Source organism: Lepus europaeus, chromosome 4, assembly GCF_033115175.1.
Source record: "Lepus europaeus isolate LE1 chromosome 4, mLepTim1.pri, whole genome shotgun sequence".
Taxonomy (NCBI): Eukaryota; Metazoa; Chordata; class Mammalia; order Lagomorpha; family Leporidae; genus Lepus; species Lepus europaeus.
Window position 1 is genome coordinate 14,675,578 of NC_084830.1, and position 25,640 is coordinate 14,701,217.

At 49.7% G+C, this 25,640-nt stretch overlaps 1 long non-coding RNA gene across 23 annotated transcripts in view; it reads right to left on the minus strand.

Annotated features, from left to right (window-relative positions):
- The window catches only part of LOC133757518 (uncharacterized), a 261,209-nt gene that overhangs the window by 3,922 nt on the left and 231,647 nt on the right, over positions 1 to 25,640 (minus strand). The window lies entirely within an intron of this gene.

The following is a 25,640-nucleotide window of genomic DNA, read 5'->3' on the forward strand; positions in this document are numbered from 1 at the left end:
TGACTGGAAGCTGTCACTTCATCCTGGGGCACTCATCTTTGCTACTCACCTTTAGCTGTGCACTTCATCTGTGCCACTTAACCTCTGAAAGTAGCAGTGTTTTTCTTCTTAAACAAAAATAGTTCTCTCTACATCTCCCAGGATGGTCAAAAAAATGAAATGTGTGCATGCTCAATGTGGTGCAAGGGCTAGAGAGTGGTACAGTGAGCAGCATGAGGAAGGTTCCTTCCTTCTAATCCAGCTAAGTGCCAAACCACAGCCTGGACGTTGCCTGAGAGTCCAGTAGGAGTGCAAAAGCTCAGCCTACACAGAAAAATTGATGGAGAATCGGCAGTGAATGGAGTGTTCCAGCAGATTTGTGTGTGATCCCGACTGTTGCCTGGCTGGCCTGCACCATCCCAAGGTGTGTGCTTGTGCATCAGGTGACCTGTATCAAGAAGAAGGAACATCACAGCCGTGGTGGGGGTGAAGCAGGTGTGGCCCAGGTCTGGAGAAGCATCCGGACTGCACCCAGCCTCTCTGCCTCCTGCCCTCCTGAGACTCACCACTGGGTTCTCTGCTGTAGGCTGGGTGCATGGCCCCATGAGCCAGGCGACCCTGTGCTCAGTGGGAGGCCCTGGCTACACAGAGGAGCACAGTAGCAGCTGGTGGAAAGCAAATGGGCATGGGCGTCTCGTGACCTCAGGAGATGTGACAGTGCAACAGGCAGCCGCCTCTTCCCTCAGACACTGGCGCAGCCTGTGCACTACCAAGCCCCACCACCTTGTGTAGTAAACAAGGGAGCAGTGTGTACACATACACAAGCTCTATACACACGCCCCTCTCGAGGGTCATCGGCTGTTCACCCTGGCATTGACTGCTGCCGGGAAGGGGAAGCCTGTGCGTTAGTAATGGAGGAGGGGAGGCAGGAGCAGAAACACAATGGTTGCCATAGCACCCATGTGACTGATCAACAGAGGAAGCTGTTACCTGCAGAAATACCGTTCCTAACAGGTGTTGGGCCCCGCCTGTTCCCAGCTGACGCTCTACCTTGGAGTCACAGCATCAGGCCAGAGCTTTGGTGCTCTGCCCTTTGAAATTTCCTACTGCTCTCTGTCTCTGGGAGCCTGCAGGAAGGCCAAGAGGCAATGGGAATGGGTCTGAATCTGCATGGCAAGAAAGATGGCTGTTTCCAAAAGGAGTCAGGCAGCTGTAATCCTCAGGGCAACGGACACGTTTCCGTGCTGGCTCACTGCTTCCGAAATTCTTGCAAAGGGCTAATCAAACAGACTGAGAGGAGGATCCTCGGACAGAGGAGGCAGCATGGGCTCAGAAGGTTGGCTAGATTTAGAAACCTGCTCTAGAAGACCATGTGGACTGCCGATCGTCAATCAGCTGCTGCTCCATCAAACCATCCCCAGTCCTGTTCAGGCGCAGGGCAGGCAGCAACGTTAGGGGCAAGAACGGATCCTGCCCTTGCAGCAGCCAAGGCAATCCTGTCATCTCGGCCAGCGGCTGGCCAGGAGGACACCTGGCCCAGTCTGGTTAGTGAGACACAAGGGGGAAGTCTACTGGGGATTTCTGGGGAAAATCTTCTTCCCTACCAGGAGACCGAGGGTTGCAGCAGAAAGCCCACTGCTGAGGCTGATCCATGGCCCACCACAGCTGAGCTATGAAACGCGTCCCCTCTGATACATCAGATACTACCAGGTGCTGGCGAGGATGTGGGGAAACAGAAACACTGAGCGTGGCTGGAGGGAGCATAAACGGCCACAGTCATTCTGGAAATCACTCTGGTAGGACTTGTGAAATGAAGCATGCATGTGCGGTGACTCATCCACACAGCGTGTCCACACAGCTGAAACTCTCCCACAGTCCACGCGGGCACTCGTCACAGACCAGGTCACCCAGGATCCGCCAGCAGGGGACAAGACAGGTGGGCAGGAGAGGACCTGCAGGAGGGGAGGGGTAGAAGCGGCCCCATCGGAACAGGGGTACCCAGAATGTCAGCACTAGATTATTCTGGCTTAATTATGATTTGAGCGTGACACAATACAGCAATGTTGACAAGTGGTGGGACCTTTAAGATGTGGAGCAAGTGGGAGGTAACTGGGGGTGGAGGAATTCAGGTGGCTCCTGGGAGCCCCTGTGTTAGCTCTCGGAAGAGGGTTATTATCAAAAGAACAAGACTGGTCCCCCTCTGCTCTCCAGCTTCTTGTGTTGTCATGTGATCGCTCCCTGTTGCAAGCACTCACTCCATGATGCCATCTGCCATGGTGCCTTCACCAGACTGGTACATCGCCCTGCCCTTGAACCTCCAGAAGTGCAAGCTAACTGAATCTCTTTTCTTTATAAGGTACAAGCCCCAGGTCTGTTTTTTTTTTTTTTTTTTCCAAATAGACTAATACAGTGATCTAAAAAAGATAGTGCTGACTAAGAAGAAAAGCCAGATTGAGATCTATAACAGAATCCCATGTGTCTATCTGCTTTCAAAACAGCTACCCAATCAGAACAAGAAAGGACTGCGTACCCACACAGAGCATGCAGCAGACACACCGAGTAGATGCTGATGGGTGTGTGTGTGTGTGAAGGCACCGAGAACGGAAAGACCAGAAAAGGAAGCAAGGGACGGGTCTTGTAGAGACCATGGCATGCCCTGAATGGAGGAGGCCTTTGTAATAAAATACAGTAGAAAAAACACAACCAGATACAGAGTGGGAAATCCAGGTGTGAGTGCTCCCATGATTCTCACCGGCTATGACCCTTTCACAAACAACTTAGTGGAGCCTCAGTGCCGCGTCTTTAAAAAGCAGGTGTAGGGGCCGGTGCTGTGGTGTAGCGGGTAAAGCTGCCGCCTGCAGTGCTGGCATCCCATATGGACTCCTGTTCAAGCCTAGGTGCTCCACTTCTGATCCAGCTCTCTGTTATGGCCTGGGAAAGCAGTAGAAGTCCTTGGGCCCCTGCACCCACGTGGGAGACCCAGAAGAAACTCCTGGCTCCGGATCAGCACAGCTCTGGCCATTGAGGCCAATGGGGGAGTGAACCAGTGGATGGAAGACCTCTCTCTCTCTCTCTCTCTCTCTCTCTCTGCCTCTTTTCTGTGTAACTCTTTCAAATAAATAAATATTAAAAAAAAAAAAAAAGGACAAGCAGGTGCAAAGAATGGCCCCAAAGTGCCCTCTTGTCAACTCTGAGGAGGTCACGTTTGGAGAGCCAGAAGGAACATAGCAATAGCCACAAGCTCTGGGGACTTAACTTCCTGGTCTGTAAAATGGGGATAATCCTATTGCACCCCTGCCCCAGCACAATCATGAGGAGGTGTACAGGAGACATGGTATAGGAGGGATATGAGGGATATGAGGCACACGTGACACACGACACGCCTGCTCCCGCTGCCCTGCAGTGAAGCCACTCTGGGAGCACACACGCCCCATGACACACGTGACACACGACACGCCTGCTCCCGCTGCCCTGCAGTGAAGCCACTCAGGGAGCACACACGCCCCGTGACACACGACACACGACACGCCTGCTCCCGCTGCCCTGCAGTGAAGCCACTCAGGGAGCACACACGCCCCGTGACACGTGACACACGACACACGACACGCCTGCTCCCGCTGCCCTGCAGTGAAGCCACTCTGGGAGCACACAAGGCCGCGGGCATTCACAGAGAGATTTTTCTTTCCTTCTTTGGATGGGAATACTTTGAACTGAATAAGCAGGTTACAAAAAGGAGAAAGAACCGTACTCCTGTTACCCCAAGTAGGTAAATGCTTCGTTTTTCTCAGAACGACAGGTTTCTCTCTATATACATGGATTTTCCATCGTCCCAGGCAGGACACAACACCCACATGCTTGTCACATCACAGACTGCACGGCTCTCAGAAGGGGCCACCTCTCTTCCACCAGGACTCCTCAGACATCTGGAAAGCTCCACAGAGCAGGAGTACCGTGGACCCCTGGAGACCCTTCGATTTTGCCCCAAAATGCAGCCAGCTTCAAGAAACCCCTTCATACACAGCCATCTCTTTGCCTAAAACACTTCTCCTTCTCCTCCTCCCCTCCCTTCTCCCTCCTTTCTGTATTTAAAAGCAAGATTTATTTAAGTCAGAGACCTCCTGTCAGAGAGGTAGAAAGAAGCCGAGCGCAAGACTTCTAAGTGAACTCCCCAAGCAGCGACACAAGGCCAACCCAGACCTTAATATCTCCTAACAAATTCTTCCAAAAGACTAATTTTCACTGCCACTAGCAATGGAGGCTTGCACTGGGCTCCCTACAAATCCTGACAGGAAACTCCAAAACCTATTTTTCTACCACTGGGTAACTTGTCAGAAAGAGATGCCACGGAGCTCTGTTCTGATGAGCACCGCTGTGACTCCCAGGGATCCAACTTCACAGATGCGTTCTTTTCCTCTTTGGAGGTTGTCTATTTAAGAATGCGCACGGGGCCAGCGCTGCGGCGTAGTGGGTAAAGCTGCCGCCTGCAGCGCCAGCATCCCATATGGAGCCGGGTGCTCCACTTCTGATCCAGCTCTCTGCTATGGCCTGGGAAAGCAGTAGAAGGTGGCTCAAGTCCTTGGCCCCCTGCACCCGCATGGAAGACCCAGAAGCAGATCCTGGCTCCTGGTTCCTGGCTTCAGATCAGCACAGCTCCGGCTGTTGCAGCCAACTGGGGAGTGAATCAGCGGATGGAAGACCTCTCTCTCTATGTAACTCGGACTTTCAAAGAAATAAATGAATCTTTAAAAAAAAAAAAAAAAGAACACACACATTTTTTTTTAAAGGCTTTTATTTCAAAGGCAGAGTTAGAGAGAGGGAGACAGAGAGACAGAGACAGAGCCAGAGAGAAAGAGAGAGAGATCTTCCATCCACTGGCACAAGGCTGAGTCAGTGTCTGGGTCTCCCATGTGAGTGGCACAGCCCAAGGAGTTGGGACATGTTCTGCTACTTTCCCATGCACATTAGCAGGGAACTGGATGGGAAGTGGAACTCGAACTGGTGTCATATGTCTCATCCTGCATTGTGGGCCACTGTTTAACCTGCTATATCACAATGCTGGCCCCTACTCACACCTTCTTCTTCTTCTTCTTAAGATTTATTTATTTATTTATTCTAAAGAGTTACAGAGACAAAGAGGAAGAGGGAGAGAGATACAGAGACAGAGAGAGACAGAGAGATCTTCCATCTGCTGGTTTACTCCCCAGATGGCCACAATTGCCAGGGCTGGGCCAGGCCAAAGCCAGGAGCCAGGAGCTTCTTCCAGGTCTCCCATGTGGGTGGCAGGGGCCCAAGGACTTGGGCCATCTTCCACTGCTTTGCCAGGCCATTAGCAGGGAGCTGGATTGGAAGTAGAACAGCCAGGACTTGAACCAGCACCTGTAAGGGATGCCAGGTCTCAGGCAGCCACCTTACCTGCTATGCCACAACGCTGGCCCCCTCACATCTTCTTAAGGAGGCTCTTCTTAAAGAGGTTTTCAGTTCATAGAGAGGCCTCTTTCCCACAGACAGATCTGAACAGTGCCAGTCCTGAGATATGGGGGAAAACTGGGACTATGAGAAAGTTTGGGGGTAGAAGCCGAAAATCCCCCAAGAAAGAAGGAAAAACAGAGTAACAAATTGGAGCATTTGCATGGAAAACTGCAGTTAAAATCCAAGGTCCACCGAAAACACATCCGTGCAGAGTGTGTGCACGTGCTGCTGGCACAGGGCAAAGATCCATGGGAAAGAAGGCTGGAGACGTGGTTAGCTGAGAGATGACTCTGGAATTCAGGAACGCTGTACAGTACAGTGTGAAGGTCACTTGATTTTTTTTTTTATTTATTTTTATTTTTTTGACAGGCAGAGTGGATAGTGAGAGAGAGAGACAGAGAGAAAGGTCTTCCTTTTTGCCGTTGGTTCACCCTCCAATGGCCGCTGCGGCCAGCGCATCGCGCTGATCCGAAGCCAGGAGCCAGGTGCCTCTCCTGGTCTCCCATGGGGTGCAGGGCCCAAGCACTTGGGCCATTCTCCACTGCACTCCTGGCCACAGCAGAGAGCTGGCCTGGAAGAGGGGCAACTGGGACAGAATCCGGCACCCCGACCAGGACTAGAACCCGGTGTGCCGGCGCAGCAAGGCGGAGGATTAGCCTGTTGAGCCACGGCGCCGGCCTCACTTAATCATTTTTATTATATATTATGTCAAGGCAGACAGAGAGAGAGAGAATCAGAATCTTCCATCCACTGACTCACTCTCCAAATGCCTGCAACAGCCAGGGCTGGGCCCAACCAAACCCAGGAGTCAGAAAATAAAATGTGTTGATTTTCAAAAAGATAAACAAAGATTTACTTTCAAATAAGACAAACACAAAGAGGTGAGTCTGAGAACAGGAAAACAAGAGGCATGTCGAAGGCTGAAGTAAGGACATAAAGGCAGTAAGAAAAGCTCCTCTCATCCTTTAACCCCTCCCCGGGGCATCCCTTAGGGCCAAGGATGCAGGCAAGTTCCTTCTTCTGTGTAGGAGGAAGCCCCCTCCCCTCCCCCACCTCCAGCCTGCTCCTACTCACTCCTGGCTCCAGCTGTGCAGCCCCCAGGCCCTCCAGCAGCTGGGGCCTCCACTGAGCACTCCCTCTGGCCTCTCTGTCAGGCTCATTCCCACATTTCCCCCGGCCTCGGCCTAAACATCAGCTTCTCTGGGAAGCCCCTAACGCAGACAGGCTGCCGGATCCCATGCAGCCAGGACTCCTCCGTGTTCCTCATCCCGAACTTCAGGTCAGGGATGGCTGCGCCAGGCTGGCTCCACACCTACAGCATTTCAGAAAGCAGCGACTCACTTGCAGGATGCCAGCAAGGAGAAGGAGGGTCTGGGGAGGAGAGGCAGAATGGGCTGAACAATAAAGAGAGGGAGGGCGGCCCCTAGATGACACCGCTTCGGTGTTCCCCTTCTACTCCCTAGCCCCGCACTGCCAATCCAGCTGATTCTTGAAAAACGTATTTCTTAAGTGCCTGGTATCACCAAGACACCGTGGTGAGGAATTGCAAAACCAAGGCCATTCCTTGAGTGTATAACCTAGCTAGGGAGTCAAGACTTCAACACGAGGAATGTCAGATAACTACAAAGGAATGAAGCATAAGATAATAAAACTAGTCCGCTGGCGCCGGCACTGTGGTGAGGTGGCTAAAGCCACTGCCTGCAGAGCCAGCATCCCATATCAGCACTGGTTCGAGTCCTGGCTGTTCCACTTCTGACCCACTTCCCTGCTAATGCTGCTGGGAAAGCAGCGGAGGATAGTCCAAGTGCTTGGGCCTCTGCATCGATGTGGGAGATTTGGAAGAGGCTCCTGGCTCCCAGCCGTGGCTGTTGTGGCCAGGAGAGAGCCATCAGATGGAAGATTTCCTGTTCTTTGTCTCTGCCTCTCTTTCTCTCTCTCTCTCTAACTCTGCCTTTCTGATGAATAAATCAATCTTTGGGAAAAAAAAAATGTCAAGGATGTGTCAAGTGGGGGCCTTGCGTTGTGTGGACTCCGGGCCACCCAGGTTGCAGAAGAAAGTCCTCTGAGAGCCCGATTTGAAGGAGGGTCATCAGACTGTGAGGTTGTGAAGGGGCATCCCAGGGATCGGGGTTGGGGGAGAGGCTGCATGTTCAGGGGCTGGCAAGGAGCCTCGGAGGCTGGAAGAGAAAGGGGTCAAAATTTTGAGGATCTTGAAAGCCAGGCAGGGGAGTCGGAGCTGGGAAAGACAGCAGAGACAAGACAAAGAACCCAGCAGCCACAACAGCCAACAGCCACAAGCAGGGGTGGAGGCACGTGGCACTAGAGCTGCCACGTCCCACCTGTGAGCACCATGGCCTCACCTGTCCATCCAAGCACACTGTCTTGCAGAGCCCAGATGGGACCTAGAATTCTTTCCCACTCAGGGATCCAGGGAGCGCCTACCAATCCATCCAGGGAGACAGTTCCACCATGTCCCTTGTAAGCGGCATCAGTCAGGAGTAGTGATATTATGCTACCTTAACAATATCCCCAAGTTTCCATGGTTTAAAGTGGCAAAGAAAGACAACTTGCTCTCTCAGATCAGAGCCAAGCAGAGACTGCACTCAGTGGCAGCACCAGGGCAGCTTTGCTATCTGTCGGCAGCAGGACCGATGAGAAAGAGACCTCTGGAGGGGCACTCACTAGCACAGAAGTGATGCTTCAGTTGGCCAGGATTGGCCACAGTGGGCCAAAAAGTGGCATCTGACTCTCTGGGAAGCAGAGAGGCAGGATAAAGGAATGGTTTAAGTACAACTCCTTTTTTGCCACCTGGAATTTATTATTCATTCATCCCACTAATATAAGAATGTATCGAATGATGGCATACCCTACACCCAGCCATTCTCCCTCTTATTATGTACTCTTCTACTTTGTAGTATTTGGCACTACCTGAAATGCTGTATAACTTATGAATCTGTTGTCTTTTATGGCCTGTCTGCCAGACCAGGATATAAACTCCATATCTGCCTGGTTTGCAGTGCTGGGCACAGTAGGTACTCAGCAGATGTCTGTCAAATAAGTGAATAAAAACATTCAGTGAGGTCAAGCGTGTCATCGGTTTATTCACTGCTATACTCCAACATGCACAATGTCCAGCACACTGTCGGAATTCACTGAGCTGCTGCGAAACCAGCCAGCTCTTCATGCCTCAGCAGCTCTTCCTCTGCAGGGATACTAAGTGAAGACACAATTCCGGCTGGCACCGTGGCTCAACAGGCTAATCCTCCACCTTGCGGCGCCGGCACACCGGGTTCTAGTCCCAGTTGGGGCACCGGATTCTGTCCCAGTTGCCCCTCTTCCAGGCCAGCTCTCTGCTATGGCCCGGGAAGGCAGTGGAGGATGGCCCAAGTGCTTGGGCCCTGCACCCGTAAGGGAGACCAGGAGAAGTGCCTGGCTCCTGGCTTCGGATCAGCGAGATGCGCCGGCCGCAGCGGCCATTGGAGGGTGAACCAACGGCAAAAAGGAAGACCCTTCTCTCTGTCTCTCTCTCTTACTTTCCACTCTGCCTGTCAAAAAAAAAAAAAAAAAAAAGACGCAATGCCGGTTAGCAGTTTCAATCCCGAAGGTGGTACCCGAGGACCACCCTTCTTCCCCCTGCATCCCCCAGGGCTCAGGAACCAGGGTCAGGCCAGTCTAAGGACAGAGACACCAAAGGAGACGGAAGCCAAAGTAAAAGAGAGATGAAGAAGAAACTAGGGCAAGGGACCAGCCCAGGGGCACTCCTGGACACACAGGCCAGCTGAAGTCACAGGCTCCCATCTGACCTCTCCAGGAACGTGCTGCTGTGAGGCACTGGGTGCTGAGTCAGTGCCCTCTGGGCCTCAGTTCGCTGATGACAGGGTCTGGGCACCAGAGAAGGGCATCTCGAAAGGTCCTCCCAGATCTAAAATCCTAGGAACAAGAAATCATCCAAGGCCGTTTCTCAAGCAGGGCCCATGGGTTAGGACTTTTTCCAAGGCTTTCCTGAGCCTCATGTACATCAGATACATCAAACACACTCATATCCTACATTAAAAATGATTCCTATATAACTGCACAAGTTGAGCTTTGCTGGAGAAGTTGACGCAAATTCTATAAATATGTGCAAGTATTTCCATCTTGCAGCTTTGTTTTCATATTCTTCAACTAATCATTTCATGTGTTAGTTCTCAAAAATGAGTCTGTGGATCCTTGAAATGCAGATAGGTCCAGGCACTGTTTATACTGCCTAATAATTAGTCCAACAGATTCATCTGAGAAGTTTGGTAAAAATGTCACTTGCTGGGCCATACTCCAGTCAGTACCAGCAAGAAAAACCTGGTTGGACTGGTGACAGGAATCCACTTAAAATACACACACACACACACACACATATATATATATATATATATTTTAAAGTCAGACTTAGAGAGAGCTTCCATCCACCAGTTCACTCCCCACTGGGCCAGGCTGAAGCCAGGAGCCTGGAGCTTCACTCACGGTTCACACGTGGGCTTAAGCTCTTGGGCCATCTTCCATTGCCTTTCCCAGGCCATTAGCAGGGAGCTGGATTGGAAGTAGAGCAGCCGAGACACAAATCAGCACTCAGGAATCCCCATTTTAGCAAGATTCCCAGAAGATCCAGTTTGTAAACTGAAGTTTGAGAACCACTACACCAGGAGGGAGCCAGGAAAGGAAATGGGGTGTGGGGTGGGGAGAGGAGCACTTTAGGGGGAAGTAAGGTGAACTGCAAAGGTGACCAAAGAAGGGAGATGAAACAGATGATGGCACAAGGCTCATGTTCTACATGTGTGCAAAGGCACTTCTGCCTGCGTGGGCCATGTGTGTTCCAACAGGGTAAACACACTTTTCAAAAGTGGCACTCACCCTCATTCACCCTTCCTCCAGCTCCAGAACACAATACTCACGCTGGGTCTCCAAGTACCTCGGCTATGGTGATGTTGTAGAAGGGTTAACTTCCCGACACATCACTTGCAGACTGAAGCCACCACTGCCAAGGACTGCAGGAATAAAAAGAGTGTGGTCACCCAGGAGTTGGCCTGCGAACAGTGCCAGCTCCCGGCAGCAGCAGATGAGTGGCATCAGGAGGCAGTCTTAGCTCATCTGTGTGGAGGGAGGCTTCTTTCACACCTTTGGATTGATAGATAAAATTGCATGCATTTACCTTGAACAACACGAGGTTTTGAAATATACGTACACGGTGCAATGACTAAATCAAGCTAATTAATACATGCATCATTTTGCACAGTCATCATTTTTGTGGTGAGAACACTTTAGATCCACCTGCTTAGCATTTTAAGAATAGAATTTATCATAAACTCCAGTCACCCTGTTGGACAAAGATCTCCTAAACTGATTCCTGGAATCTAACTGAAATTGTGTATCCTTGGACCATCAAGAACAGACTCCTCCCTCACCCCATGCAGCCCAGGGCCTGGTAACCAGCATTCTACTTTCTATTCCTAAGAGGTCACCTTTTTTCTTTCTTTCTTTCTTTCTTTCTTTTTTTTTTTTTTTGAAGATTTATTTATTTCAAAGTTAGAGTTATACAGAAAGAGAAGGAGAAGCAGGGGGGTGGGGGGTGGGAAGGGTTGGAGGGGAAAGTAGGGGAGGGGGAGAGAGAGAGAGAGAGAGAAAGGTCTTTCATCCACTGGTTCACTCCCCAGATGGCCCCAATAGCCAGAGCTGCGCCAATCCGAAGCCAGGAGCCAGGAGCCTCCTCTGGGTCTCCCACATGAGTCTGTGGATCCTTGAAATGCAGGGACCCAAGGACTTGTGCCATCTTCTACTGCTTTCCCAGACCATAGCAGAGAGCTGGATTGGAAGTGGAACAGCCGGGACTTGAACTGGCGCCCGTATGGGATGCCAGCATATAGGTGGCAGCTTTACCCACTACACCACAGTGCTGGCCCCGGTCACTTTCTTTAGATGCTACATTGAATGATATCATGTGAAATTTGTCTTTCTGGGCCTGGTTTGAGCCACAAACACACAGTGTTGTGTGTGTGCGTAAACATACACGTGCACGTTCCAAATGCTGTGTGCATGTCTATTTGAGCTTCTGCCATGGGTAGAGGTGCAGCCCAACAATCAGAAGTCACCCAGGCTCTACTGCTGAGTGCTATTTCCCAAGGTACCAGGAAGGTGCCAGGCTAAAAGGCCGGTTGGAAAAGAGGGATGTCTCATATCAACCCATCAGGGGAAGGGTTCTCTATCCCATTCTTGTCACCAAGATCTGTGACTGGCCCCAGGCCTAGCTAAGCCCAAGGTCCACATGTCATGAATCATGCAGTGTTGCCTGAAATCTTTAAGCTTCATGTAGAGGGAGGGGGTGAAAGAGGGTCTGTTCTAAGCAGAGGAGAGCCTAAGGAAGCTGATATCTCCAATCACAGAGAACCACCAAAACAACTCCTTAACTCGCAAGCAGTAAATTATCATTAGAAAGCATATCTCAGGTGGACAATAAGAAAGAGTGGGCAGGGGTTGTGGTACAAAATCACACACACACCCCCCCCAATGCTGTTTTCTTGCTTCTATCCTTGTTTCCAGCTAGAGATCTATTTTTTCTAGTCTACAAATAAAATGATACATTTTTTTCAATTTTATAAAAAGAAACTGCAACATTGATTTTAAAAAAACACATGGATTAAATAGTGATGCTTGCTTAGTCCTAATTGTGGGAGAATTCATCTCCCACCCACCCCTTTCTTTGCAGGTTCTATGGGGGAAGAGAGAAATTCTCTTGCTTCCTTTTTATTTGTTTCCTGTTCTCATTTGTCCTGTGCCACCAGCATCTTTAGGAAGGGTGACAAGTGTTCTCTCTAAAGGCTGCGTTCTTGTGGATGATGTGGCCTTGAGAAACACACTAAAAATACCGAGTTGGTTTCCTCCTCTTTAAACATGAAAATGAGAAATAGGTCGTACAGCAATTCAGAGAAAACACTAAGGAAAAAAAATTGATCTTGATGCCAAGGGGCAGTGAGGCTCCACTAGACAGAGGGCCCTCCCCCACCATGGGGGAGGGGCACTGAGAGCCCCCAGCACCCCTTCCAGGCATCCACAGCCTTCTTCCCTCCCCCCTGATGTTAACGAGGCTCCCCATAGAGAGGCAGTTAATCACCTCAATTAAGAGCCTTTTACTCTTGGCCTTGCCTGCCAGGCCCAGCCCTGCGCCCAAGGAAAGGCGGGCAGGATAAGCAGCTGGTCCTGACATGAGATAATTAAAATATATAGATTTGTGCTTTTTCCCTCTCCACCTTTTACTTTCTTTTTTAATTTGTATTTTTTTTTTTTATGTTTAAGTGTAGGCATAACAGTGAAATGTTAAATTTTAAATGAGCAATTGAAGATGAGCATAAATAACAAGACCAGGCAACTCCTGCAGGAACACAGTGGGTACTTGGGGCACCGTCTGGGGGTTCCTCAAAAGGCTACACACTCAGTGACAACCCCACCCGTGGATAATAAATGTCCACAGTGCCCACGCAAGACCAGAGAAGACACACAGCCCCGCTAGAACCTGTCCACGGAGCCTCAGCAGATTCACAGCAGCCAAACACGTGAGCAACTTAGCAGCTGTCAGCTGCGGAATGAACAAACAAACCGGGGCGAATCCATGCGGTGGGAGGGCTCTCGAGCGGAAAGCGATGCAGTCCTCACCCTGTCAGAATGTGGGCGGCCCCTGAAATCAGCCCAGCAAGAGGGAGAAAGGCCAGTCTCACAGGACACACGCTGCACGGTTCATCCGTATGAAATGTCTGCAGCAGGTACCTCCACGCTGCCCAGCACCGGGGTGGAAGGGAGCCGGCGCCACAGCTACAGGTAGAGGCTTTCTTTGTAAGGCGATGGAAATGCTCCAAGGTGGGTAGGTTGACTGACAGGTGAATGACATTCTAACAAAGCGCTGACAAACAGAATGCACAGAAGTGGAGCTGAAGATGTAGCAGCTTGGAGCTTTGCCTGAAGAAGCGCTTGTCGCCGTGGCCCGAGGCTCCAGCAGGAACACAGTGGGTACTTGGGGAACCGTCTGCGGGTTTCTCAAAAGGTTACACACTCAGTGCCAACCCCACCCTTGGATATGAAATGTCCACAGTGTCCACTCAAGACCAGAGAAAAAGTGAGGAAGGCCTGGGGTTGGCTGCCTGTCCCGGAGTCCTTGCCCTGTCTGCAGAGACTGAATGCCTACTTCCCAGGAACTGTTCCCCACACTCAGTACTCACTCCACAAACACGCACTACGCCTGTTGTAGCAGAAAGCACAATGCACCTGCTCCTGAGTCGCTCTCTCCTCTCCAGCACTGTGTTGGTCTAAGTGTGTTGAATGCCTCCTGGGCCTGGGCCAGCGTCTAGCTCAGGAGACAGTCGTACATAGAACAATGAGAAAAGCTCATTCTGAGAGCAGACCAGTAACACTGTGGGTCACTGGCTCTAGTTCTGTGCCCTGCTTCTGCACTTATCAAAGGACTTCCCTCTGCACCTGCCGTCCTCACCTGTGAAGACCAAACAGCCAAACAGCTGACAGCCCTGTGGCCCTGGGAAGCAAACCCACACTTACACACCGTGTGGGATCCAGGCAATTTCTTAACTGCCTGGTAGCTCCCTCCCTCCTGCACCACCTAGGATTAAATGACTTTATACCTTTTTTTAAAAATTGATTCATTTATTTGAAAGTCAGAGTTACAGAGAGAGAAGGAGAGACAGAGAGAAAGAGAGAGAGAGAGAGAGAGAGAGGTCTTTCATCTGCTGGTTCATTTCCCAGATGGCCACAATGGCCAGAGCTGTGCTGATCTGAAGCCAGGAGCCAGGAGCTTCTTCCTGGTCTCCCATGTGGGTGCAGGGGCCCAAGCAATTGGGCCATCTTCTACTGCTTTCCCAGGACATAGCAGAGAGCTGGATAGGAAGTGGAGCAGCCAGTTCTCGAACCAGCACCCATATGGGATGCCAGCACTGCAGGTGGCGGCTTAACCCACTACGCCACATCGCCAGACCCAACTTCACACCTTTAACCAAGGGAATAGCAAACTTTCTCTATAAAGGGTCAGGGAATGCGTATCCTGGCCCTGGGGCCCATGTGGTCTCTGCTGCAGCCATTCATCTCTGCCTTTTTGACGTAAAAGCAGCCACAAAGGCTAAACATAGGGATGCTGTATGCCAATTAAATCTTATCTATCAACACTGAAATTCCCATTTCCACTTCATGTGACTTCCACATATCACAAAATAGTCTCTTTTGATTTCTCTCTCAACCACATAAAAATATGAAAACCAATCTCAGCTACACAAAAGCAGCAGATGGGCTGGATGGTGCCATGAGCCACAGTTTGGTCAGCACTTGGAACAGTGCCCAACACAGACTGAGCCCTCAGCCCTCTAACAAGGCTGAGCCTGTACCAGGTATGAGCTCTGCCTTTTCTGTGACACATCTCATTTAAACTTCAACATAGCTATGTGAGGCAGGAGGAGAGGGATTAACCCAGTTCTCAGATGACTGACAGCGAAGACTCAGGCAAGCACATCACGTGGAATCACAGCACATCCATGCCCTTCTGATGTGAGCCCTTGTTTGTGACCATCATAAGATGCCACGCCGGCCACTGGGACACAGCAAGGAATGGACCCACTTGGGCTCAGCTCCTAACAACACAAGTCGTCACTGGATCAATGTAAGATGTGTGTTACAGACAGCAAGGGCTGCAAGGAGGGAGACGAGGGAGGGAGACCCTCTGAAGAAGAACAGGTGCACTGGGAACAGTTCTGTGTCTGGTGCTGTGCCAAGTGTCAAAGAGATGGGGCTGGAGAGGCAAGCACAGCCCAGGACCTGCTGCAGAGGCTGGAGGAGACAGGAGTCTCTCTTGCTGGGGGTGGAGACCTGGTTCCAACTTCCCAAAGTGAGGTTAGGCAACCACAATTGCCCACACAGCCTTTGATTTGGCCATCCCCTCTCTTTTCTTTTTAAAGATTTATTTGTTTTTCATTTGAAAGTCAGAGTTTCACAGAGAAAGAAGGAGAGGCAGAGACAGAGAGAGGTCTTCCTTCCATCCATTGGTTCACTCCCCAACTGACCACAAAGGCCAGAGCTGTGCCCATCCGAAGCCAGGAGCCAGGGGCCAGGAGCCTCCTCCAGGTCTCCCACATGGGTGCAGGGGCCCAAGGACCCAGGCCATCTTCTACCGCTTCTCCAGGCCACAGCAGAGAGCTGGATCAGAAGTGGAGCAGCCAGGTCTCAAACCAGCACCTATATGGGATGCCGGCACTGCAGGATGCCGCCACTGCAGGTGGCGGCTCTACCCACTATGCCACAGTGCCGGCTCTGGCCAATCTCTTTTATGAGACTATATCCTAATAAAAAAGGAAAATATATGTGCAAGGATTTAACCAGAAGGTTATTCCACTCAAGTACTGGTTACAATGGTGCCAAAATGAGTGTATCTTACAGGTCTACCCCCAAAACTTAGAGAAATTCCAAGGGCTTTGCCACAGATGCCTGAACAATGGTGAAGTTGGGGGCCGAGCAATAAAAGAGTGATGTGGCAGAAGGAACTAAGTTGCAGGAGAGAGGTATTTATTGTGTATTTAGTAAAAGAGCTATCTACAAACCATCCTACCATTCTATTACACACACACACACACACACAGATGTATGCATTGATTCATTTAATTAGTCGCCTCTGAATGACAACATAGTGGTTTAAGCTTTTCCTAGAAGACGTACTCACCATTTTGTAATAAGAGAACAAGCAAAATTGGTGCCCAAACAGGAGTTCAGCACTCCTGAAGTGGTGGGACTGGTCAAGTGGAATCACCATCTATTAATTTATCTAATACACCCTTAGGAAGGATCTGCTGCAAGCTGGGGATGAGGTTATCCATGGGAGAGCCAAGGCAGAGACAGCTCCCTGCTGATGGGGAGGCCAGCCAGGTGAATGTGTATGTGGCACAGGTGTCCTATGGTATCTGCAGAGGGGACCAGCAGCTCACGGCCTGGGATGACACTCCACACACACAGGGCCAATGAGCAAACTAACAGAAGGGCTGCAGGCACCCGTTACGACACTGGTGTGGTGACTGGAAGCTGGGCCCATGATCCTGCCTTCCTCACCCACGGAGTGGCCAGCTCTCAAGGTGTTTGTGAGGAGGAGCTGAGGTTCTGGGAGGGATTTGCACAGGCGAAGGCCCTGCATGCACACTGGGGAGATTCTGAACCCCTCTCTGCAAAGGCTGACAACCTGGAATTTAAATCACGATGGGTGCCAAAGCGCAGGGAAGAAAGCATGTTTACAAAGCGAGAGGCTGTGCAGAGGGCGGCAGTGGGCAGCAGGCATCCAGGTCACCACGCCTCCGAGGGGTGCACAGCTTACAGTGTGCCTCCCAACATGGCCAGTGCCTGGCAGCTCCCACCTTCCTGGTATGTATTTGTAAGTCCAAGGACAAGCCGTACATCTGAAATTGGATAAAATGTCTCCGCGACAGCTTGCTCACATGTGTTAAAGGGAGTACTCAGGACCCTCAGCCTTGACAACACATCTTACCTATCTGGCCTCAGGCACAGCAGAAAGAGAAAATGCTTGCCAGGTCCACGGACCAGGGTTGAAGCCTGGCTGGGTGCCCGTTTGTCGGTGATTGATTATCTCATGGCTACAGGATAACAGTATCTTCCCTGCAGGGTTAACATGAGCACTGTACGCATACTGTGTAGATGCTTAATACAGGGCAGTTGTTTTTCCTTAGTGGGAACTTATGAAGCACCCAGAAGCTGCCCCTTGGGGGAAATCAGCTCATTAGGAAAGGGAGGGGGCCCATGGTGAGGCAAAGAGCCCCTGTGTTCCCAGTGATGTGGGAAACTAAATGAGACAGAAAATCCAAATATTAATTTAGTCCCATGTTTTGCATCCTCTGAGACTAGGGCTGTGCATGAGTTGGATACATCAGGCTTTTCTGGGAAGGGAAAAGAAAGAGATTAACTGGGGAGAGACGGAGGCACTGCTGGGAGCAGTATGAGCAGCCAGGGGCACAACAGCATGCATCCACCAGAGTCACCCCCGAGGAACTGGCGACCACGAGAGTACCATGCGAGGAAAGCCAAGACTCTGTGACAAACAATATCCTACATGGAGGATCTCTGTGAGACCTCAGAGGAAAGAAAGGGTCATCAAAGAAGGAGACACTCTTCTCTGAAGGGAGGAGAGAACACCCACTTTGCTTACAGCCGTGTCCAAATACCGATGGCGTCTATGGTCACAAAAGGCCTCCATAGCCCTGGCAGCTCAGGACAAGAGCCTCAGGTGATCACTGATGTCATAAAAAAGAGTGTTAATTGTTAAAGGAACAACAGTAGTCACCGTGCATTTGCTCCCCAGGTAGGACCTCTTTCCCTATTGAATTGTAATAGGAGAATTGACTGCAAATTCTCTCCCCAAGCTGTACTCTCTATGTTGTGTGTATGTGCGTGGGTGCAAATTGTTGAAGTCTATGATTAGCATGGAGTTGATCCTCTGTATATAAAGTCATACTAAAAATGAACCATAATGAAGAAGGAGATGGGAGAGGGAATGGGAGGTGGGATGGGAGCCAGGGGTGGTGGTGGGGGTATCAGGGAAAGAAGCACTATATTCCTAAAGTTGTATTTATGTAAAATGCATTCATTAAATAATTTTTTTTAAAAAAGTTCATGTGTGTGGCCTGCCAGTTAAGACACTCATCCACTACATACTACTACACGTACTACATCAGAGTGCCTGATTCAGCTCCTGACTCCAGCTTCCTATTAATAAAGACCATGAGAGGCAAGAGGAGTGGCTCCAGTAGTTGGGTTCCTATCACAACATGAGAGACCAGGATTGAGTTCCCAGCTCCTGGCTTTAGTTCCTCTGCTGTTGCAGGCACTTGAGGAGTGAACCAGTGGGTGAGAATAGTCTCCCTTTCCTCCCTCCCTCCCCCTTAAATTAATATTTTTAAGTTCATAAAAATTAAATTAAAAGATAATATTCTGATTCAAAAGAATTTTTAAATCTATGCATTTTTTTCCTAAAATGCATTTTTCATGAACTTTTTGAAGACCCATAATACTCAGACTCTAGTCTAGCTTTTGAATTCAACAGGCCTAGGAAGGGCCCAAAAGAAAAGCACATGTTACAAGACCCACTGTTAGACTTCTGATGCCTCCCAAGAGTAGACTTGGAACCACCAGTGTAGTAGAGAAGGCACTGAGTGTCAGTTCAAGGGCCTCCCTAGAGACACCTGTAAACTTTCACTTTCACCTGCTGGGGACTCAGCTGTCATTCCACAAAGAAAGGTGGGCTAACTGCCCCATGATGGGACACCTCATGGAAAGTCAGAGGCCTCCATAGACAAAACACTGACTTCCCACTGCATGCAGTCACACACTGACTCCAAATGTTTCCATGTGCAGCAGAAGAGCCACCCAGCAGAGCTCAGCCAACCTACGGAGAAACTAAATTGATGTTGTCTTAAGCCACTACAATTTATGGTGGTTTGCTGTACACCAATTACAACTGTATAATAACCAACATTATTTGTTGAGCACTTTTCCAGGTACTGCATAAAGTGTTTTATACATATTGTGCTGTCTGGTCTTTATTGCCACCCACTCAGTAGGTATTAGTCTCTATTATTCCCTTTTTGTTGATGGAGAAGTTGAAGCCCAGTATCCTAGGCATTGGCAGTTCTTAGATGTGTACCTTAATCTGTTTCATTTTAAGGCCTGCATGAATTATTAATCAGAGTTCTCCGGGGAGAACCAACAGGACGTGTGTGTCTGTGTGTGTGTCTGTGTGTGTGTACACGTGCATGCTCTGAGCTCTGCAGGACAGGCAGCAGACTGGAGATCCAGGGAAGCAGAGATGTTGCAGCTCTGGTCTGAAGACAGAGCTGGTTCTGGAAGCACAAAACTTCTTCTTCCCTGAGGGACTGATTCCTGTTTTCTCTTAATACCTTACACTGATTGGACAAGACACACCTACACTATGAAAGGTAATTAGCTTTACTCAAAATATACTGATTTATCTAGACTAGTGTGGACCAGTCCCGGGTATCACAGGTACCATGGACTTGCCATGGTGATACCTGAAGTTAACTTCACATAGCATTTCCTGCACTCTGTAGCATGTATCCTTGCCAACCCGGACCCAGCATGCTCAGTCCCAGCCATAATTCACAACTAGCAAAACAAATGAGACACATGGTCAGAGTCTGTCAAATTAAACAATGCACTGCCCAAAGCACATGGCAACAGGCTCCTGGCAACACTGAAATCATCAAGGAATGAACCCTGAGGACACAGAGAACTAGCCCAGGTCAAATGATCATCAGTGCCTTGGTCAGCAGGGGACAGGCACCGAGGAGGGCAGAGTTAGGAAATCCTGGTTGGTTCAGGAGCTGGCTTTCCCCCTTAATCCCCTGTGTGGCCCTGGGTCAAACCTCACCTCTCTGAGCCTCAGTTCTCCCTGTGTACTTGGGGATCTGCAAAGGACAGTCACATTCTCCCCAGGATTCTCAACACAAGTCATTGTCATGGCACCTCCATTTCCCTGGCAAGGAGATCCAGGGAACCCCACTTTGCTACTATAAAAAACTGTGATGCAGAGGGTACCATCTACTTTCTGGGGACAACACAGAAGATGAAATCACAAGAGCCTGAGAGCCCTAGGAGGAGGTCAGCCTTCCCCTGTTCTCTGCTGTCACACATGGTTGTTCCTTCAGCATCTGCAGACATCACTCCCTCCCTCTGCCTCTGAATGAATTCCACAGTCCCCCAGCAGCTGCTCTCTGCAGAACACAGGCTGGCGAGAGGTTATCACTCTCACTGGAGTTGTGTTTTCTTGCCCCCAATAACGCCAGCTGTTTCCTTCAACTTGGTATCGACCAGGCCAGGAAGTTTCTCTTTCCCTGTAATCCATTGTCTGCGGGAAGATCAGAGGGCCCTGTAGGATGCAAGGACGGAACCAGCTGGGCATGGAGAGATATGGGCCAGCCATCTTGGTCGCCCACATATTTTGCAGTGCCATTCTTACAGACCATTCTTACAGAAGGACTATAGCCCAGGAGGCCCTTTCTGATAATTAATCAGGTGTACTATCATCAAAACAGAGACTCTGCTCTGCACCAAAGCCAGCCAGGAAGCTTACATCACTCCCTTCTTATAGACCTATTGCCTCCAGCTCACTCAAGGATGAGGGGTGGAACCTGTGTCCCAGGCACTACCTCTCAAGCAAAACAAAGTCTTGTGTCAAGTCCCACGTGGTCATCAGGTAGACAACCTCTCATTCTCATCTCACACATAACAAAAGCTCAGTCCGATGATAACATCAACATGTATACAGCATTCACTGTTTCTGAGACCCTGGTCTAAGTGCCTGGCATAGGCTGGCAACAGGCAGAATAATGGCCTCAGAGGTGGGTGCACCCTGATCTCTGACAGCTGAGAACATGTTAGGTTACACAGCGAAGGTAGACTGAGGTTCTGGAAGGAAATGAAGCTGCTAACTCACAAACCTTAAAGCAAGGAGATGATTCTGATTATTTATGTGGTGGTCCCAATGCAATCATAAAAGCCTTTAAAAATGGAAAAGGGAACAGAACAGAGAGTCAACCAGAAAAGATGCCATTAGAGAAGAAAGGCACACAGGGATGCTTTGTTGCCAGCCAAGAAGATGGAGGAAGAGGACCATGAGCCAAGGAGTGCAGGCAGCTCTGGGAAGTGGGAAAAACGAAATAAAACAGACTCTTTCTAGAGCCCCCAGAAAGGAACACAGCCCTTGAGCTTAGTCCAGGGAGACCATGTCGAGCTTCTAACCTACAGAGCTGTAAGCCATGGACTTGGTCATCATTTGCTGCAGAAGCAACAGAAAACTAATATACAAGTCAACTCAGTTCTTATGACAATGCCGTGAGGTGGCACCTTAATCCAATGAGGCCACAAGGATGCTGTCTAACACCACCACCCCCAGACTCAGTGCCACATGATGGTAAGTACTTACTCCTCTCCTCCATGTCTGCCAGTCAGCTAGGGGCCAGCTGCTAGAATCAGGTTGTGTAAGGCTGGCTCTGTGTTAGGCATTAATTCTGAATCCGCTTCACACCCCTCCTCCTCTGTGCATCAGAAGCTACTGAAGGTGTGTCATCATGACAAAAGGGACCCAAGAAAACAAACTCAAGTCCATCCACACATCCCACCCCCACTTCCATGATACTGCTGACAACATCTCATGGATCACTACAAGTGACAGGGCCAAGACTGCAGTCCAACCAACAGTGAACAAGTATCATCCTGGCCATGTGGGGGTCACGGTAAAGGCCTGGCCACAACTACAGTCCAACAGTGAACAAGTATTATCCTGGCCAGGTGGGGGTCACGGTAAAGGCCTGGCCACGACTGCAGTCCAACAGTGAACAAGTATCATCCTGGCCATGTGGGGGTCACGGTAAAGGTCTGGCCACGACTTCAGTCCAACAGTGAACAAGTATCATCCTGGCCATGTGGGGGTCACGGTAAAGGCCTGGCCACAACTACAGTCCAACAGTGAACAAGTATTATCCTGGCCAGGTGGGGGTCACGGTAAAGGCCTGGCCACGACTGCAGTCCAACAGTGAACAAGTATCATCCTGGCCATGTGGGGGTCACGGTAAAGGTCTGGCCACGACTTCAGTCCAACAGTGAACAAGTATCATCCTGGCCATGTGGGGGTCACGGTAAAGGCCTGAGTAGATGATTTCACTGCAGAGGAGTGGAGCACTGGACCCAGCAGTTCAATCTACCAGGACAGGCACTAATGCCAGTAACCCATCTTACAGATGAGGAAACCAGGACAGACTCATGAAGAACTTCAGCCATGATCACGCGGCTGATAAAGAAGGAAGCCAGGATCAGAAGTCAGCCTGGCTTCTGAGCAGGGGTCAAGGACTTGCAACTGCTATTGAGTACACCAAGTTCCCATCGACCACCACTGCCTGTGAGCAATTAGGGGCAGCACTAGGGGATGCACTGATACTGAGGAGTAAAAGCAAAGGTGGGCACCAATCAAGGGGCAGCCAAGTGGAGCGGTTCCTCTCCAGCCCAGGAGAGGAGAGGCCTCCCTCTCCTGCCCAGGCCTAGAAGCAAGAAGACTCCGTGGCTCTCCAGGAACGATGAATACAGTGCGTCCAGTATCCAGGATGCACCAGTCACGCGTGGCTGTTGCAGGGCCAAATGTTGCCTCCCACTGACTCTGCGAGCTGATCTGCTGCTAGGGCAAGCCAATTTACAACAAGCCGGAATTTCCGTCCCTTTGCAAACAAGAGGCTGTTTATTTACAGGCCAGAATGAGGTAAGCAGTGATGAAAAGTGCAGAGACAAAACGGTATGCAAATAACATGGAGAAAAAGGAAGCAAGGAATCGGGCAAGTTACAGTGACATCATGCTCAGAACTAAACACTACAAAGACGTTTCATTTCAGCGCACCTAGTGGGGGTTTCCTAGAAAGGGACAGAAAGCCAAACCAAGGATTCTGAGCCTGCTTGAGGTCTCCTAAAAAGGTCACAGGGCGGGAAGGTCATGGGCAAGAAGTGACAGTGCCTCCCTGTGACAAAGCAGCCAGCATTCAAAAACAGGACACTCACAGGGCCAGCAGGAACACGGGCCCTTCCATCATGCGGCAGGGGCCTGGGGGGGGGGGGGGGTCGGGGGTCGGAGGGCTTGGGGGGGGGGGCATTGCCTGTGAAGGAAGTCTGTGGAAACTGCAACATAAGGGAATGTCTCACAGATAAAGCTGTGAGAAAGGTGAGCCCATTTCTTCCACGTCCTAGATCAACTGAGCCCTGCCCCTTTTCCTGTCAACCCAGTCACACCCTCCCCCTCCCTTTCAGTCACCTTCACCTGAAAGCAGGTGTGGGGTCACCTAACCTACAAATGGGAGGGGTGGTGCTTAGCCCAGTGATTAGGACACGGGATGGCACAGCCATGTCCAACATCAGCATCCCTGGGTTTGATTCCTGGTTTCAGCTCCCCGTATCAGCCTCCTGCTCATACAGACCCTGGGAGGCAGCAAATGACTACTCAAATAGTTGAGTTCCCAACTCTCCCATAGGAAACCTGGACTGTATTCCAAGCTACTGGCTTTGGCCTGGCCTAAGCCCAACTGTTGCGAACATTTGGTGAGTGAACCAACAGAAGGGAGCTCTCCCTTTTTGGATCTCACACAAATAAAAAGGTAGTTTTTTAAATGTAAAATAAAAGTGAAAACCCCTCCAAGAGGGCAAATGATACTTTTGAAAATACACTATGAGCCAGCAGCTCAATTCAGATTTTCCTTAACCATCTTTCAAGACAGACAGCACTGTTCCCATTTGGATCTAAGAAAAGCAAAGTTCGAGGAAGTTAGTTTTCTCACAGTTACCCAGGTAGTGAATGGGTGGACCCAGATTTCAATGCAGGTCCACTAGACTCCCAAATCCAGGTCCTCTCCTTCTGCCATGCTGCCATCTCAGAGCCCAGTGCTTTCAGAGCTGCTCTGAGAGATGAGAAAGGGCACTTGGATTCATGTACTACCTACTCCCCTGGATCCACTGCTGCTTCTAGCAGAGAGCCCTAGAACGACATGGCAGACTGATTCAAAAAGTGAAACTTAGGGATCCCATGAAATTTTTAAAAAATGTTTGTTTACTTATTTATTTGAGAGGCAGAGTTACAGAGAGAGGGAGAGACAAAAAAATCTTCCATACATGGGTTCACTCATGGCAGCAATGGCCAGAGCTGGACTGATCCAAAGCCAGGAACCAGAGCTTTTTCCAGGTACCCCACATGGGTGCAGGGGCCCAAGTACTCGGGCCATCCCCCACTGCCTTCCCAGGCCACCAGCAGAGAGGAACTGCCCGGACAGGAACTGGCACCCACATAGGATGCCAGCACCACAGCCTACTGTGCCACAGTACCAGACCCTCCCATGAAGTTTTAATCCTGGTGTTATCACCCGTCATCTACATGGGACAGCTGAACTACATTATTTAACCTCTGGCCTCAGTTTCTTCAGCTGTAAAACAAAGGCAATAGCACTATATTGATATTAACTCAAAAGTGTCTTATGAGGACTAAATGATTTGGCAAAACGAAGACCATAGAGCACTGACCAGCACTTAGTGCTGATACAGCACAGATTGTTAGGGCTGTCATTCTTCCCCTAGTGTTCCATCCTGGTGGAGGAAAGTCGATGTGAAGCAAACACAAATATATCATTCCAAATCATGCTAGCAAAGCAGTAAGATGCAGGAAGAGGAGTTTGCAGTGTTTATTCAGTCACCAAAACATCAACTTGAACCACCACACAGGGCTTCACAAAACTTGGGATCCAGGTGAGAAATTACAGCACAGAGACAAGAAAAGACGCATCAAAGGGAATAGGAGCAACAGTTCCATATTGCTCACCTCACCCCTTTCCCAAGCCAGTGTAGTGCAGCAAGGTGTGAGAGTCCCTACATATGTAGGAAGGAGAAGGAAGCCAACACCTGCTTTTTCCAAAGATCCCAGCACTAAATCTCCCACAGTGAACTCGGGCCAGCCAGTCTTCACAGGCTTTCTCTACCGAAGCCAATCTGTAAAGAACAGAAGGACGGACTACCTTCTTCAAATGCACAGGCACCAATGCAAAACCGCAAGGACCATAAACAAGGAAATGTATAACAGAGGGTTGTGGAAAAACAGTTGTTGGTCTGGTACAAAAAAAAAAAAAAAAATAGGGAAATGTGACACCACTGAAGTACCTAAAACCAGTTCTCAAGAGACGGAAAGCTATGAATACCTGACAAATTAGTTCAAATAATATTCTTGAAGAAGTGTTACAAAGTACAAGAAAACATGGATAAATAACTAAATGAAACTAAAAGAAAACAAATTAACAAAATCAGAAGTTCAACAAAAAGACAGATATTATAAAAAATAAACATACATAATGACTGAACTGAAGAATTTCACATGGAACTTCAACAACAGAATAGATCAACCAGAGGAAGAAATAATGAGGCCAGCCTGGTCATATGAAACTACTCAAAGGAAAAAAACAATAAAGAGGCCAGCTCCGCGCTCACTAGGCTAATCCTCCACCTGCGGTGCCGGCACACCAGGTTCTAGTCCTGGTTGGGGTGCCAGATTCTGTCCCGGTTGCCCCTCTTCCAGTCCAGCTCTCTGC